The sequence below is a fragment of the Protopterus annectens genome, chromosome 1.part2 (assembly GCF_019279795.1).
Source record: "Protopterus annectens isolate FY-2018-M chromosome 1.part2, PAN1.0, whole genome shotgun sequence".
Lineage (NCBI taxonomy): Eukaryota > Metazoa > Chordata > Ceratodontiformes > Protopteridae > Protopterus > Protopterus annectens.
Window position 1 is genome coordinate 1,230,274,516 of NC_056727.1, and position 6,028 is coordinate 1,230,280,543.

Below are 6,028 nucleotides of genomic sequence, written 5' to 3' on the forward strand. Positions count from 1 at the left end.
GTTCCCTGTATAACAAAGTGGATAACTGGAGAATGAGCATTAAAGTAAAATTAAAATCTAAAAAGGGCTCATGCCCCCCCCCCCCAACCCCTACTAAAATATTACTTTAACTAAGAAAATATATTCCACCAATTTCATAGGTGTGTACTAGGCTAATGGCTCTGGAGCCTTTACAAGCCTAGCCCATAGAAGTGCCCTGGCATTGTGCCACCCAATGTTAGTTCCCAGTGCCTCTATCAATTAGAGCCACTGGAGTGATCCTGGGATGAACTTTCTATTTCCCATCCACTCATTAAGATTTCTCTTGAAGAGGGACAGCGAGTTGCCCTGCTTGACATGTATGGGAAGTCTATTCCATAGCATGGGCAGTCTCTGGGTTATCAACCTGTCCCTCCAGCATGTTCTGTTGATTGTGGTAATGAGGTTGAGGTCTCTGGAGCGTGCGGTGCAGCGGGATTGGGATTCCTTTAGATGTAGCATTTCTAACAGAGCTGGTCGGACATGGCTTTATAAGTCAAGCAGAGATCGCCTCTAAGTAGGAGATATGAGACAGAGAATAGCTGGAGTCTTGAGTCGGTCTATGTAGGACATGTGTTTAATGCATTGGATCCTCTTCAGGAGGTACTTTATGGCCTCTCCAGCTGTTGCAGGTGACTAGTGAGGCACTTGCCAAATGGGGCATTATACTCAATGATTGGTCTAATGAGGGAAGATTAGACAGAGACTATGACCTCTTTCTTCCTGGATGCAAAACCCTTGGTAATGACATCATGGTTAAAGTAAAGGGCAAATGTAGGGGCTGCTGCTCCTCATATCCCTGTAAATATTTTACATTTATGCAAAGTGCACTTTCTGGCGAATTTACTCAGCAATCTTGGGCTATCATTTCAGAATCACATATTAATCCTCAAGTAACAGTACAACAATGTCTACCAAGACTAGGAAATAATTACAATATTACATTCACGGATATATTTTACATATATTTTCATAAATGCAATTCATATTTGGCTGTTCTGTTATCCACTGGAAGCATACTAGTAAATAAAAATTATAAGTGACAGTGATCCCCATACTTTCAGTGCTGCATTTTCAAACTGTACTGGTTAATAAACACAAGCTTTTTTAAATATGAAAAAAGTTATTAATATGACTCAATGTTAACTTTGAATTTGTGTTAAACCTTTCAGTGCAGAATAGAGTAGAAGATAAGAGTCAAAATTAAAATAAAAATGTTCCTCATAATGGAGCACAGTTGACAGGCGTACACTACATTTGTACTATTATAGAGAAATACAGTGTGTGTGCTTGCTCTCTGTAGCAGTAAGAAGCAAATGATATGTAATGGTGGGATTAATTTGTAATGTTTGCATGCTTTTTAATTATTAATTAAATGGAAAAACAACATGATACAGTAATGGGGTATATGGTAGTAAAATGTGAATATAAAATGTCAAGCAAACAATTAAATGGTTAATGGAATGGAGGTGTGTTACTGCAACCAGGACATGGATTTGGGTGATGCTTGCAAATGCCCATCCTACAGAGCCAGTGCCATCCCTCTATATTCAGCTGTACGTTTGTTTTGGATTTGGTGTTTTAGAGTGCAGTGTTGAATTACACTATGGTCGTGTTCTAGATTTAAATTCAAGATTTTGTTTTACCCCCCCAATATCTGGCTTGGTCAATATTTGTAACTTGTACTAAAGCACTTTTAGTCTACCTTTCAGAAGTCAAATGTAAGGATATACATTTCTACACGTCACACCATTTACATATAACACACATGCACATATATGGGTCCACTTAAAAACAAGTCATAAAATATTGTCAAAATAGTTTACAGCAATAATTACTTATTTCTCTTTGTTTACTGGGAAAAATCAAACTAGGTACTACCCATTTTCAGCAGCGACACGGAAATAAAAGCTACATTTGCTTACATTCCATTATATTAAGTTCCAGTTAAACACAAAGTAGTTACATTTATACATTCAAGGATTTTACAGAGGTGGAAGTTACTAAAGAGAAAGCAACGTGGAACTTAGTGGACTGTACAGGCAGGAGTTATGTATGACAGTTGTTGTGTCATTTGAGTGAGTGGTTGAGAGTATTCCATCTAAGAAGAGTACTTTGAGATTATCATGCATCATTTCAGTGAGCGGTTGAGAGTATTCTGTTTAAGAAGAGTATTGTATGGTGACCGCAAAGTCGTAACCTTGTGATGAGCATGTGCAAGACCAGCATTGGTTAAAATATTGTTTAAGCATTGATTTAAAACAGGAGTTTCAGAGTTTTACTTGTGTGGAGATACTATTCCATAGTTTTGCAATGTACTGGGAGTACAGCCAAAGAAAATCTCAGAGCGTGCAAACAAAAACTATGCTTTTCATATGGCAAACCCACCAGCATCCCCCAATAAGGGGGCAGGGGCACAGCCTCCCACTAATTAAATACACCAGCTCTGAGCTTGCACAATACAGAGACAGAGGGCACATTACCCTTCTCCGTCATTATGATTGAACAGCCTTTCCTTGCCTATTCTGCAAATAGAGAAGACTGCTGTGTATAGATGGCACTACACCCGTAGGATGTGCACTAACCACCACCACCCAAACTGGTGATGAATTTAGCAGTAATAGATTTTCCACCTTTTCTTAGAAGTAATGCAGAAAACTAAGATACTGCATATCTTGCACCTTAATGCGATACAAAACATCAGAAATAAAAATGCTCTACATACAACTCTCTCTCTAAACATATTATACACAGATCTTCACACATTCTCGGGGGCATACTGAATATCCTACATCACTAAAGCTGATTAATTGGGCGCCAACGGTGGTGCAGTGGTTAGCATTGTTGCCTCACAGCAAGAGGTTCTCCGGTTCAATCCTCAGTTGGGGTGCCTTCTGTGCAGAGTCTGCATGTCCTCCCTGTGGTCATATGGGTTTCCTCCGGGTGCTCCGGTTTCCTCCCACATCCCAAAGACATGCAGTAGGTAAATTGAACGCTCTAAATTGGCCCTGTGTGTGTGCCTTCTGTGGAAGGTTGGGTGCTGGGCTGGCAACTCAACACTGTAAAACTCCACTGCCAATCATGAGCGGACAGGTGATCCGCTGTGGCGACCCCTAACCGGGAAAAGCCGAAAGAAGAGTAAAGTTAATTGCGAATCAACCCACTTCATTTTATGGGGCAATAAATCTTTGCTATGCTATTCAAGTAGGGTGTAACGACAATGCTCTTTACATCTTCTCCAATTCCATAACCAGGGATGGACCATTATACACCCCCACTACAAATATGTCAATACATACATACCACCAACAGGCTAACAAACTACTGAGGTGTGTGTATAGATTTACAACCTGTACCTTTTTTCATGTTGACAGCCCTAGTTTGGCCATTTGCTATGAGCAATGGCAAATGCCCTGACATTTCAGCAGGAAATGTTTTCTACCCTTTCCTCCAAGCACTACTGAAAACTACGGTTACAATATAACAGCAGAAATAACTACAACTCTAAAAATAAGATTCCTTTTATTACCAAATTAAAGCGTAACTATTGTTGTACCGTTTGAGGGAGTGGTCAGGTTTCCATACAAGGTGTCCCACTAGGGATATCTCAGAAAGTGGAAACTTTGTTCACGTGCGTAATTATTCCTGGAGTACGTAATGCACATTTTAGCTACATACGTCACATGTAGTGTATTCATACTTAATGATTAAGTTGTAGCATGTTCTTATTTGTAAGTAGATAATTTTTAGACTAGTTTCACAAATATAGGACGTACACATCAAATACGTGTACTAAGCAAAGAGCTAACAGATCCATCGTTACCATGCATTACGCAACATGAAGAGTTTGCATGACCTGTAGTAATAATTAAAAACAAAAAAAAGTCAGCTGAAGCTACGGAAAGGAGGAGTTTCAATAATAGAAGAGTAAAGTCATAAACTACATTTCCCGTAGAGCCTTGAGACAATCGCAACGCATCAAAACAAGAACGGATTTAAACACCACTATCCAACTGAACTATACTTTCCGGTAAATGCTGGGTGCAATAAGTTTTCACGGAGACAGATTTTTGCAAAAAATAAATAAATAACTCGAAGTCAAGTATGCGAGCGATTAATTTTCAGTGCCCACCAAAAATTGCCGTTTACGAATAGACAACATTGTAATGGATAATAAAAGAAAACGTACACCTCCTTGCCTTACACTAACAAATATATTACTTTAAGAAAAGCAGAACAAGTCTGAACTCCAAGTAAAACATAAACCTATCTAATTACCTTTTGTCGTCTAATTTATCCAAACAATAAACAATAGAAACAGCTGATTAGTTGCGCACGTCCTGTAAGAGTGGTATCTTCCTGATTTACGTCATCCAAATAACCAACGACGGGGAGCTATGAGGAAATTGGTCGCTTCTACAGGCTCCTTCGCGTGAAGCCAAAAACCTAAGACCGGCAGAGGGCGCTATGATAGCACGTTAACTGACTTAAAGGAAAATTCCATCTAGGAAACGTTTTATTTAGATTTAAAACAATTGGATTTTATACTGCGAGTATGAAATAGTAAGACAACATTAGGAAATAAAAGAAAATAAACCACAAACAAAAGATCCCATTTCCAGTTCTTTTACCTCTGCTACATTGTTCAATAATTCAAATACAGTTGGTTTAAGCCTTTTTATTTCCATTTTCTAATAGTTGCTTTTTTGGCAGCCACAAGAATTACTACGTCTAGGAGAATCAGATCGTGTATCCCAGCTCGGTAAATAATAATATTGATGTTTTGTTACACTCATTTGCTTACCCAGTATTTCTGACAACAGTACTCTGTAATAAATTTTTTAAAGTCTGCCAACTCATTACACGCCCAATAAACATGTGTTCCCAGTTATCTCCTTTTTCCCCATCACACCTCCAAAAATTTGCCATCTAAGGAAAAATTCTTCAGTCTGCTTGGTGTAAAAAAATACTTATGCAAGCACTTCCAAGCAAAAATCTTAAATCTTCTAGATTTTGTTGCATATTTGAGAGCCCTGCATGTGTCTTCCCATTGCTTTCTTGTAAATTGCTTATCTAGTCTTTTTCCAATCTTTTCTAACCTGCTCTGATTGTTTTCCAGTAGTTATTGTGCAGCATTTTATATGCCCTACTAATTACCCCCTTTTTAAAAGCAGTTTCTGTTCTAGATCCAATAAAAACTCTACCAGAGCAGGTCTTTCACTTAAGATTCCCCTATCCATTTATCCTTGCCTATGTTCAGATATCAATCCCCACTCTAGCCTGTCTCTAAGCCTGCAGTCCAAATGTCTTCTTGGCTTCTTTCCATTTATTACCTTTTTCTCTCTAGATATTTGTTCCTAATACTTTGGTTCCTTTGCCAGTTTCTCCAGTAAATTCCTGTTGCCTTGCCTATTCTCTGTATCCCTACTTGCAGTCATACCTATGCCTATCAGCAAATTCTCCTTTATCAATTCTTTACTTGGCTTAGCTCTTAGAATACTTTTTGGGTGCTATTGTAGTTGAGGGCCTCACCAGATGTGCAGTAGCAAGCCTCGCCCCAAACCCACCCCCCTGATATGTCATTAATGAATATGCATTCCCTCTGAATGTACAACCGAAGAAAAAGTGCACTGAACTGGTGAGGCCCTCTACTACAATATTGCTGGAAAACCTGTTGGTCTACAGTGAATCGTACCTCTCAACATCCCATCTCCAAAATAGGAAACACTAGCCCTCAAAATGTGAAACACATACCAACAGCTGCTTACTAACCTGTCGGTCTACAGTGAATCGTACCTCTCAACTTCCCCATCAGGCCAGTTATTCTACATTAAGAGGGTTGTGGTCTGCACTCTTGTGGGAGGAAAGGCTGGATTCTGCCCTTCTGAGCTGATAATTTCTGGTCACAGGCTTATTGTGCCTGCTTATTTGAACTGTTTCTTTCTGAAATTGGTGCGCCTTGTTCCTGTAGCATAGACCAGATTCAGGCCTGCAGAATCTAGATTTGTTT

At 39.1% G+C, this 6,028-nt stretch overlaps 1 protein-coding gene across 2 annotated transcripts in view; it reads right to left on the minus strand.

Annotated features, from left to right (window-relative positions):
- Positions 1-4,412, minus strand: part of TMEM50A (transmembrane protein 50A) — a 455,243-nt gene extending 450,831 nt beyond the window's left edge. For both annotated transcript variants that reach the window (XM_044060091.1, XM_044060090.1), the window contains exon 1: positions 4,297-4,412. The gene's annotated coding sequence lies outside the window, so the exon portion shown is untranslated. The remainder of the gene's footprint in view (positions 1-4,296) is intronic.
- Positions 4,413-6,028: the final 1,616 nt, after the last annotated feature.